Consider the following 12,394-nt stretch of genomic DNA (forward strand, 5'->3'; position numbering starts at 1 on the left):
GATTTAACAAAACACTAACAAGATTTATAGTGTTGTTTCAGTGACTGCTCAGAGCAACTTTTGGATGGGACGAGGCAACAATTTTGGGGAATCTCTTATCCCTCCCTATCTCCTAATGGCTTTTGTTGATTATGATTATAGAATTCTGCATGCAGCTGGTGTATTATCTGGAGCACACCTAAAGTTAACTGACTAATTTTAAATAAAATGTGTGTGGAGATGGTCAGATCAGTACCAGCCTCCTGCTGCAGAAGTGAATCCCAGGTGCTTGTGTGGGGGGGTTCAATCCATATTTACTAACATTTATAAAAAGTTTTCTGAGGGTCAGTTTTCTAAATAAATGTAGATTCCATGGGCTGCTGGGTCCCCAGCCATTAGCTTTGTGTGCTTTCTGGTGAACTGTAGTACTTACTGGGAGCTTTTTACAAGAGTAAATGAACTGAATTGTCACAATAAGCAACATTTGCTTTGTGCATGGACCCTGTCTTCATATATGTTTGGCTTATATAAAATTTTTGTATTGGCATTTGGTTAGTGTGTGAATATAACTATTACAGCAATAATGATATTCACATGTGGATGCAGTTATAGTGGTATAAAGGTGCTTTATACTGGTATAGTTTACTCCCCTTCCTGTACCAGTATAGTTACAGTGGTATAGCTGTTGTGTGTAGACAAAGCCTAAGAGTCTGGGGGCAGTTAGTCTTCCAGCTGCTGGAGAGCTCTGTGAATGGTGGTCTCTCTGCCCTCACTTTTTGCCATTTCTATGGGTTTCTCTGCGTCTGCCTTTCTGCCACACTACAGGGATTCTCTGCTCTTGAGCAGGCTTCCTCTTCAGCTACCAAACCTTATAGAATATGGGGCTGGCTTCAGAACTCATGCCAGCTGCTGCTCCCTGGCTGTCTCTCAGCATCAAGCAGAATAGATAAGCAAGAGCTGCAGAGGTGCAGGATTGTAACTGGCTTTAGGTGAGGCGAACAACGGGGGGGGGGGGGGGGGGGTGGAGAAGAGGCTGCTGAGCAGGCAAGAGAGTTGCTGTTGTCTTATGGTCCTCCACTGCTACTGCCTCTTCCTGCTGTGTCTCATAAGCTTGTTGACTTTGCCAACACTGTAGTTTCTAAGGACTGGTTGGTAAAATGTGGGCCTACCTGTGTGAAACCAGGGCTGTTGGTTATGATAACTATGTATTAAATGCACCCATACACCAGGACACGCATGCATTCAGCACAGAGATTAATTTTAGAAAATTTAACCCCTGTGAGGAGGTGGACCAGGCCCTGAGGCTCCCTGCTGGAGGCCTTGTGGCCCTGCCACACCCTGCCCTGGAAAACTGCAGTAGAGAGGTTTTCAGAGCTGCCTAGAGTGGCTGTGTGGGAAGCAGCCAACCAGAGCCCAGCAGGCTAGTATAAGAAGAACTGCAGGGTCAGAGTGAGTTCAGTTCCTTGCTAGAGCTGGAGGGCTCCCAGCTAGCTGCTGAGACTCCACTAGGACAAGGCCCTGAGGTAATGGTGAAGAATGTGCAGGAGGCATGGAGAAATGGCCCAGGGAATTATAGTAGCAACACAGTTTATTTAAAGGGACATTGCAGACAGCCGCTATCTATAGGGCTCCTGTGCTGGGACCCAGAGTAGAAGATGGGCCCAGCCCCCCCCCCCCACCTCCCCCCGCAGCCACTGTGAAAGTGGCCTGGACTTTGAGGTATCCCACAAAGGGGACTGAACTGTAGTGGTCCAGATGAAGCACTGGGGCCAGAATGGCCCTGAAAGGGTGAAGACATTGCCTCCAGGGAAGGAGCCCTGGGGCACAGCTCTATTTTGGAGCAGGGACAAACTGAGAGAATCATTACAGAGGGCACTCAGAGAGGCCCCTGTTGGATTTGTGCCCCGAAAGAGGTTTGCTTGTCTTTTATCTCACAAACAGACTGTGTATGACTTGGCTGGAGGGCTGAGTCAGTGAAGACCCACCACAAACAGATAGAGTGAGCATGAAGGCACATGCACTCAGCTAGGGGGCGCTTGTGAGAGGTGTGTGCAATGCCGTTACAGCCCCATTTAATTACTTTGACTCTTCTGGGGTTTCTGTAGCAAACTCTGAATGATGATATATGGTATCTTATGAGCACCAAAGAGAGAGCCATTACACTAAGATGTTTGGTACCCGTAAAATCTCAGAATGATGCATTCTGGGAATCTCTACAAAGCCAGAAGAAGCAGCATGCTTCACGGTAGCTGAAACCCAGTTTTTAAAATGCTTGTTAAAACATATTTATATGCTGGCTGCTCTCCTGGCTTGGTTAGAGGAAGTCTTCAACATAAATGGTCCCAAATAGGCTGGGAAGTCAGTTTCTCAATGTGAAGTCATCAGGTGAATTTTGGGACCCAGGGGCAAAGGTTACATCATTGCTGTTAAAGGAATTGATATTTTTCTGTAGTCTGGGCTATCTAGGAAACCACAAGCTATCTCTTACAATGGGGTGATACCTAAAACCTAAGTTCTGCAGAAGTTGGCCAAAACTGTGGAAAGGACCTAAAATTACTGAAGTTGTAACTACAGTTTTCTTCCAGTTCATTCCATTAGCCAGTCTTTACAAAAGTTAAAATATGTTACTAATAAAATAATCAGCACACTACAGGTTGGTATATTTTTAATGAGATTATAAATTTGATAAAGGTAATAGTGTTGATGTAATAGATTTCTGTAAGGCATTTGACTTGACTTGATGCACAACATTTTGATTAAAAAACAAGAATGAGAAAATTAACATGGCATACATTAAATGGATTAAAAACTGGCTAACTAATAGGTCTCAAAATTGTAAGTGGGGAATCATGGTCAAGTGGACATGTTTCTAGCGGGGTCCTGAAGGAATCCATTCTTGGCTCTACACTGTTTAACATTTTTATCAGTGACCTGAAAGAAAACACAAAATCATTGCTGATAAAGTTTGCAGATGGCACAAAAGATAGGGGGGAATGCTTTTAAAACCATTGAACCATTTTCCAGTGTTTTTATTTGCTGTTTTTCCCACCATGCTACTGATACATAAATATTAAAAACCTTTCACTGGTTAAGTGTCCAAGGGAGAGACTGACAGAAATCATTTCTTTGCTGTCATTGCACAACTGTTTCCTTCCTCATAACTAATGGATGAGGTCACAATCCTCTGAATTACAGGATTATTTTAATAGGTTATTCTGTCTCTCTCTCTCTGTGTACAAGATTCAAAGAATCTGGATTTACAGACTAGTGTTTATGAAAAATCATACCAATAAAATATTTTAGTCCACTCTGAACCATTTCTAAAAGTTTCATACAATGTGAAATATCTGACAACAGAGGGTAAAGGTTTGGGCTTGCCCTGAAGAGTGGAACCAGACTAGCTAACTGTCTTTTTGTATGAGAAGGAACTAAGCTAGCAGGTTAAGGGAGTTAGGCTTATGAAATTTATTGGACAAAATGGGAGCATGACAAGGTGAAGCGCGCCTACCCACCTGCAGACTGGCTGAACCCCACCCTATCTGTAGAGGTCATCTGGTGTTAAAACCAATTATTCATCATAATGAATGAGAGGAGTAGAGACTAAAACAGTGACACACTATCTGGTTGGAGGAGTGTTTTGACTTAATTACTTTGTCAGTTTGAGGTATTGATTATTAGGGTCTGCTGTCCGTTATCTTTCTTTTTTGAAACAACTGTGGGTAACTTTCCTCCTTTCTCTCAAACCTCCAAAAATCTGCTGCTACCTTGATGGCAAAAACAGACACCAATAGCTGTACAATATGTATGAATCTGCTGAGCTATTTGCCATACTGTCCCACATCTTTGTTTTTTTACCGGTAGAGAGTTGGCGGGGAAGATGAGATGTGCATGTGCACAAAGAATATCCACTAAATGGAGAGTGTGTTCTGTGTGGAATTAAGGGGCATTTTATTTCATTTTCACTGTTCTCTTTATGCAACTTTCCCCCTAAGAAATCTCCTGATTTAGATTATTTGTCTTTGATTCTGTGAATCATAAAGTTGTAGACATGATAAAGCATCATAATATCCATATTTTCTCTCACTTTTTACTTCTAGTCAATATTTTATGTTTACTTCTGATACATATTTTCATAATCTTGTTGTAAGTTATTCTATATTACATATTTCTCTTGAAACAAACTACAGCAGTAATGCTGTCGGTGATCATGCTACAGTTTCTGCTGCTTTACATGTTAATGTCTAGCACTGTAATTTCAATTGTAAGTGAATTACTAGCAACAGTTTTCTAAATCAGTACATAAGAAGTAAAAAAGCCTATGTTTTGAGAAAAATGGAAATCTACCTTGATCAAATTTGCAGGACTTTATACAGTTTATCTAAAGGAGACTGTCAGCAAATGTTTATTAACCCTGTGGTAGGGTCATAGTCTCACTCCTGCTGCTTCTGTCAAAAAGGCAGAGCAAAGTCACAGAGAAGGGTGCACAGTGGAGCTGAAAGAAGAGGACAAATAACAAAAGATGCTGGCAGTTCTGTGCCAACACTGAATATATAGTGCAGTTCCAAGTGAAGTATCACAACTGCACTGACCTACTTGCCATGTGCAGTATGGAATGATCTTTTTCCTATGAATTTCATTGAGAGGCTGGAATACGCAATCCTTAAACCAATACTTTAGAAGCTTCAAATGGAAAGGCTTGAAAGTGAATCAGAACAAGATTGAAAGGGTTAGAATGCAAACAGATAACCTGTATGTGCTTCTGTATAATTTGTTCTCTATGTGACCCTGATATGACAGACAGGAAAGTTAGGTTTCTATGTGAAGAGCAGTAATGTAAAAATCTAGCATTGTACATTAGATTCACGAATCAAATAGAATTCTATTTGCATATCTATTTTGATTTTAAAAAGCATAAGCAAATAACAATTTTAATTACAAATATATGCTTAGGAAATTCCTAATAAAAAGTAGGTAAGAAGCATCATGGATTATTACTCCTGATGTGCAGACAACTGCAGTTATAAACGGCAAAATATATGTGATGTCGCACTCTATATGATTTTATGAAAATATGCTAAGGTCTCTTGTAAGGAATCATTACAAAGCTTATAATCTACTGAGTGTGATCATCCTATTTGTATAAATGTACCTATCTTGTATCTGAAACTAGAAATATGAAATATAACTCTGAGGGCCTATTGTAATTATGTAAAGTGTGGGCCATTAATAGTGGTTTGGAATCTTGGTAACTCCCATTAACCGGGACAATTGTCTGCAGATGGCTGTGTTTTGCCTGTAAGTCTTCCTGTATACTTGTGTGGCTGGCAAGTGGATAATGAAGTCTTACAGTGGCATGTGATTATGTCACCTGAACTGGAATCCATCTTTAACCTGGTGTCTTTCCACTGAGAAGGAGGGGGTGGGAACCCAGAGAGGGACAAAGGATTCCCACCTTATGCAAAAGATATATAAAGGGGTGGAACAGAACAAAGGGGAGAGAGGAGCCATCATGAGGAATCCCCTAGCTACTACCTGAGCTGGAACAAGGGCTGTACCAGGGAAAGGATTGTGCCCAGACTAAGAAAGCATCCAGTCTGTGAAAGAAACATATTGAAACGTCTTTTAGGGTGAGATATTATCTGTACTCAATTGTATTACCGTATTAGGCTTAGATTTGCGTGTTTTATTTTATTTTGCTTGGTAATTCACTTTGTTCTGGCAGTTACTACTTAGAACAACTTAAATCCTACTTTCTGTTGTTAGTGCCCATGTTAGTGCCACAGCCCTAGGCAGTTTTTGCCCTGGCCTCCATGTTCAGGAAACAAGCATACACGTACTCTCAAACAAGAAGCATTTCCCCGAAAGTAACCATTGGGGCTAGGCAAATTTTGTGGTCAGCCAGTTCCTGACAGTCCCCCCCCCCATGAGGGTGGTAACGAGACATCTGTAAATCTCCTAATTAGGAGAAACCTGGACAAAAAACTGAACACGTCATGACCCTTATAAATGGCCCACTGTGCCAGCGGTGGACCGGGAGAAACGCAGAGACCCGTACCCGTAACCGAGCCTGATCAACTCGAGGTCTCCCTCGGCTCCGTGTTCTCAGAAGCCTACCCGTTTGCCGGCGGTGATGAAACTTTTGTGATTTGTATGTGTAAGTATGCCTAGCTGCTAATTAACTGACCCTGTAATCGTCTATTGTAAGCCGGAGACGAAAGCTGATTCTAGCCGCCCCAAGGCTCCTGAGAGGGGAAACCCACTAACCAGGAAACCTTGAACGCAAGGGGGATCGGCCGGAGTCTCACGGCAATTTTTGTCTGTCTTAATGCATTTTTTTATTTAGACGAGTAATTGCATTTATGCTTAATAATAGCACCAATAGCACCCTTATTAACCCTTGGAAGACCCCCGGAATAACTACTGGGACCTGGACCGGTACCAGGGTCAGGTTCTGTTTGTAATTGCAGTATTTTTATTATTTGTTCTAGTATTGTATTGTAGGCCCAAATTGTGACTAATGTTAAGTTGTTCCTTATCCGCACCTGTGACCCATTCAATAAACCCTCAGTTTTAACTCCACGACTCATTGTTTGCGTTATCCCCATCGCTACCTTCGGGGGCACTTGTCACCCCTCCCGAGGACATCCAGTGATCGAGCCTCCGCCCTATTCCAGCGCTCATTACCTGGTAGATAACAGGCACCTTGTGACCATTTCAGTGGAGCGAGGGGCGAGAGTAATCAGAGATCAACATCTGTATTTAGTAAAATCACTTTTTACGGATTAATTAACCCAGAGTATATAATAATAATGGGGGAGGGGGGACAGCTGTTCATACCTCTCTATCAGTGTTATAGAGAGCAAACAATTAATGAGTTTACCCTATATAAGCTTTATACAGGGTAAAACAGATTTATTTGGGTTTAGTCCACATTGGGAATTGAGCGTCTGAGTGTTAAAGGCAAGAACACTTCTGTGAGTTGCTTTCAGTTAAGTCTGCATCTTTGGGGCAAGTAATCCAGACTCTGGGTCTTTGATGGAGCAGACGGGCATGTCTGGTTCAGCAGGACAGGGTGCTGGAGTCCCAAGCTGGCAGGGAAAGCAGAGGCAGAAGTAGTTTTGGCAGATCAGGTGGCAGCTCCCAGGGGGTTTCTGTGATTCAACCCATCACAATATGCTCAACTGCTGATCTTGTATCTAAGTATAGAATAGGTATGAAGTATTGCCATCATGGCACACATGATCCTATGTTGCTCTGAAATACCAGTACCTGTATTTTGCTATGTCACATTCAACAATATTTCTAATGTGGAGTGACTCACTCCTTGCACATTGAGTTAATTGGTGTATCAAGTTTTGTAATTTATTGGTTCATGTTTGTCTGGCTTCTAGAATTTTGCCTTCTTTTTTATTTGTTAGATAATACTGAAATACTTTTCACTTCTGCAGTACTTCTCATCCTATAGTTTTTTAAGGTGTAGGCTAAACTAGAAAATCATCATGTTGCTGTAGACTGCTGTGAGCAACAGGTGTGGCTAAACACCTGCAAGTTTAGACTAGGAAAAAACGTTGACTTCATACATTTTCTAGTGTTGATCAGGCCAATTTCACTTTTGGTCTGGTCACAAACAGGATTTCCAATCTTCTTGTGCCCCCAAAGAAACATCCATACAATGATCTGTGCACATGTAAGCTCTAAGTGACTTTTCCTAGGTTGCACAGAAAGTCCCTGACCAACCCAAGAATAGAACCTAAGATTCCCAGTTCATGTCTTGTAGTTAAGGCACTAATGGAGTTGTACCTGCTTACACCAAGTCTGACTTTGACTTGTTTTGTCACTTAAAAGAAACAAACCAACCCCCTATTCATGTTGAGGTTACATAGACTTACCTAGTATATCTTTTTTTTTTTCATTTACTTTGAAGATCTGTGAAACTTAGGCCCTGTCTACACTGGCAAGGGTCCAGGAACACTGATTTACCCTGCCCCTGTGGCTGCTCACCATTTTGGGGGTCTTGTGGCTCTGATATGCTTGCCTGGGTCAGCCAGTTAGTTACAGATGTGTGAATACTGGCTGTGTTTTAAATCACTGAATCAGTGTTCTGTGTGTTGCAAACAGTACTGTTTCTGTAAAATGTTGCATTTTGGCTTCACAGAGATGACTTTGGGAGCTCAGCCTCCCTCTTTGTTATCGGTGGCAAAACAGCTGTGCAGAATTAGAAAGCGGCCATGAAGAACTAAGGAGGACTTTCTGTATGATGTTATGATACACTCTGTGGCCCAAAAACAGGAATTGAAGGAGTGGCAGGACAGCAAGAAGAGGGACTGAAAGGAGAACACGGCATGCCAGAATGAAGCCACAGAGCTGCTCTTAAATGTTATGGAGCACCAAACGGACACGCCTCAGGTGATACTAGCACTGCAAACTGCAAAACTCTTTCCCTTGCACCCCCGCCCTCGTCCACCGCCCACACACTCTTATGAACCTCCTGGCTCCAGTCTGTACCCGCGGCATTCCACTTCTCCCCGTCACAGTCCAGCACTGCAGACTCTCAATTCCCACTGCACTCAACACCCATCCTTCTGCAGTTTGACCCTACTGAAGTACAGTACCTGATGCACTGTACTCCAAAGGAGAAGGTTGGATATGATCCTTGGAGTAGCCAGCTTCCACAGTACAGTTGCCATGCGCTTCTCCAATGGCAGGGCAGCTCTCATTCTCGTGTCCTTGGGCCGTAGGGCTGGGGCAAGCTCATCACACAGTCCCATGAATATGGCTTTCCTCATCCAAAAGTTCTGCAGCCACTGCTCATCATCCCAGACGTGCATCACAATGTGATTCCCACCACTCAGTGCTTGTTTCCCGAACCTAAAAGCAGTGTTCCACTGTGGTCAGCACCTTCGTGAATGCCACATGCAATCTTGTGTCATAGCTAGTACACGTGGCAAGATCAATTTTGTACTTCTCTTGCTTTTGTAGTTTAAGGAATAACTCCACTGCCACTCGTGACGTTAGTCAGAGCGAGCAGCATATCAGTCAACAGTTCGGGATCCATTCCTGCAGACTGGAGAGGCAGAGCGCGCAGTACACAAACCATTGAAATATGGTGCCAAATGCGAACGGAAGCACAGGGATTGCTGAGATGTGAAGCAATGCATCACAGGACATTGGGAGAGGACCCAGGATACCCCGCGACTCCCTCTGCCTTCCCACAACTCTTAGCAGCAGAAGAGGAAGAAATGCTCTGTGGGATAGCTGCCCAGAGTGCACCACTCTGAATAGCGCTGCAACTGCCGCAAGTGTGAACATGCTATTGCTCAGGCAGCTGAAAGTGTGAACTTTAAACTTGCTGCTTTGTTTTTAGGTCAGGATATAGAATGAAGACTGTACTGGACACATTGAGAACAACGTGGATGAATATATGTGCTTCCAGTCAATCTAGGGATTCATGGTATCAGTTTTACTGGCAAAATTAGGATTGAAGTGTACTAGAAGCTCAGACTAGTGAATCCTTAGTCTTTCTTAAAAACTTTCTCACACTCATCTCTTGAAGTCCAGGTTTTTGCTTGATGTAAAACATCAGGAAGAAGTTTCAGCATTGTACCTGGATGAGGAACGATGCTTCATAGCAGGAGGGAAACTAACTGACATACATTTTTGGGACCAGGGTGTCACTGTTACATTGATCTTTAGTGATTCCTTTTGAAGACCATAGGCACTAGTCATATTGTCACCTACAAAATGCAGGAAAAAATCCACATTCTCATGAGATTCTTGAACCATAATCCTCCAATATTTACAAGGTTGCATTTCTTTTAGATTTCTGAGAAGTTTACTTTCATTTTTCGCAATCAGTACTGTATTGTTTCTTGATGATCCACTCAAAATCAGATCCACAGCCTTCTAGAGGAAGAGCTTAGTGCCAGCATTTAAAAATAAATATGGTGATATCAATGCAATCTCTTCTTACATGTTGTTAGCTACTCCTGGGATTCCTCCCTCCCACCCTCACAAAAAGATAATTCCTTACTTAGCCTATAGCTGAGTTAGTTATTATAGTTAAATTACTTAATATATCAATGTTCCTGTGATATCAGTGGCTTGCTATACAACTGTTGACACTGGGAAGACAGTGCTATCATCTGTGGATAATGAATGTCCCAGTCAATTGTATGAAGAGGAGCTTTGGGTTAAGTCTTACTATTTCATAACCATGCATGGACAAGCAACAGAAGTACACAGTAGGCAATAGGGATTTTTACTTCATAAATATTCAAGAGGTATTAATATGTCCCCTTGGTGGAAGGCATACGCTGAGAAGTGCCAAACACCCTGCACTGTTCCTGCATGTGGTAATTGTAGGGTGTCGGCTCAACTTCTGCCTCTGACTTGCATTATACCATTAACCTAGACTCATGCTATGATTCCTTGGATACTGTGCACTTAGCTGAATAATTTATTACATGACTTTTAATTATTTATGGCTTCTTATTACAACTGAAATAAAATCTAAAGGTGGAAGAGTTCTGTGACTTATGAATATCCAAGAGACAATTGGCAGATTGCTATGTAGTTAAGTCCCTGCATTTGCTCCTGTTTGTTTCTCTGAAGGTATTCCAAAGAGAACATTCATCTCAACCTGAATCGATTAAAACAAAAACAAATGATGTCCTGCTGGTTGCACTGCATTCGTCCATCTAATGATGCTGTTTGCCTTTTCTCTAGCCTCATTTAGGACTAAATATAAAATAAAACAGGAACTGTGCAAGTCATCTTAGGTTTATGAACAAATAATCTTGTCCATACTAGAAAGTGAATAAGAGAACTGTACCGACAGAGCTTCCTTAACAGGTCATTATTTTTAATAAGCTTTTCTTATTATTCAGTAATTTTCACTTATTTCAATCAGGTGTGTTCCTTTTACTTCAGCGAAAAGTATATGATCACCATAGTGCATATTACAGTAGTTTAGCACATAACTTCATATAAGCCAAGATTTTCAAAAGTGACTAGTGATTTTTGAGTTCCTAACCCTTAAAGGGTCCCAGTGTTCAGAGGGAGGGTGCTTAGCATGTTCTGAAAAAATCACATCCATTTTACGTGTTTAGGAACACATAATCACAAGTCATTTGAAAATCTTGGTCATGATATTAGTGGATAGGATTTTCAAAAGCATTTCCTGTTCAAAGTTAGACTGGTCAGCGGAACTTGGGGTCCTAAGTCACTTAGGTGATTTGAAAATCCCATGTAATAACAATTTCTAGCTTTCTTAATTTTATTTTTTCTTGAGCTCTTTTTTTCCCTTTTAGCACATTCAGAATTTTACCTTTCTTGATTAAATGGCAACTTTCTACTAAAGTTATTTGAAGTATCCAAAGATATCTGCCCAAGTTGATTAAGGAACCTAAGGGAGTAAGTTGCCCAACTCCCACTGAATTGGGAGATTTGGGCATCTTACTCCCCTAAACTTCTTTGAAAAATCTGAGCCTAAATAAAGGGTTGGAATGAATTATATCAGTACAGCCTGCTCGTGCTCCTATGTAGGCAGTCTGTCACATTCATAATTAAATGTTTTTTCAAGGTTTCCATAGGTTGCCAACCCCTCCCCCCCCAAAATGCTATCGGTGTAAAGGTCAGAGTTTTGGTACAAAAGGTCCTACTTGAATTCGGTTTAAAAAACCCCAAACAGTTAAAATATCCATTTCACAGTTTTACAATTACAAAAGTGTATGTGCGCAAACAAAAATAAAAAGTGTATTTGTTTGAGATAATTTTGAAAATCTCCTTAAAATAATTTGTAAATTTTTTTTTTTGAGCAATAGTCTTAAAAAGTGTGCTGGGTCTGCTAAACAAACAAAACCCTTTTTTAAATTGAATATGGCCTTAATCCTGCGAACACTTACATGCCTACGTTCAAGAATTAGGACAGTTTGAGTGGCTCTTTGCTCCTCCCCAGTTCAGCCTAAAAGTAGGGGCAGTTCTCCCCCTGGCTATTCAGAGAGTTCCTTAAGGAAGGATGAGTAATCAATGGAACTACCTAAGGGAAAGACAGCCTGTAATTGATCAGGAAGGGAAACCTAACATTCCAACATACCTAGCCTAGCCTGCCACCCTTGTGTGGTTCTTTGGGAGGAAGTGGTGGTGACTGCCCTGAATTTTCCTCGAAGTTAAATATTGTAGTAATTTTTATCAATATTATTCTCAAGTCCAGGCAGCGATAATGCTTTAAACAGCTTGAATTTTTGTGATTTTTTTCCTTCTCTGAGATGTACAATAAAGACAGTGTTGAATAAAGATTTTTGTAATAAAGCAAAATCCTTTGGAATCATCTTTGCTTCTGCATTTATTTTATTGGAACTGTATTTTACATTTTTTAATCTAATTTTTGCAAGTCAGAGGTTGCAAAGAGCACAGA

General features: G+C 41.3%; 1 protein-coding gene across 4 annotated transcripts in view; it reads left to right on the forward strand.

Annotated features, from left to right (window-relative positions):
* NEK11 (NIMA related kinase 11) overlaps positions 1–12,394 on the forward strand; it is a 172,227-nt gene that overhangs the window by 9,600 nt on the left and 150,233 nt on the right. The window lies entirely within an intron of this gene.

The sequence above is a fragment of the Gopherus flavomarginatus genome, chromosome 2 (genome assembly GCF_025201925.1).
Source record: "Gopherus flavomarginatus isolate rGopFla2 chromosome 2, rGopFla2.mat.asm, whole genome shotgun sequence".
In the NCBI taxonomy this organism is placed as follows: Eukaryota; Metazoa; Chordata; order Testudines; family Testudinidae; genus Gopherus; species Gopherus flavomarginatus.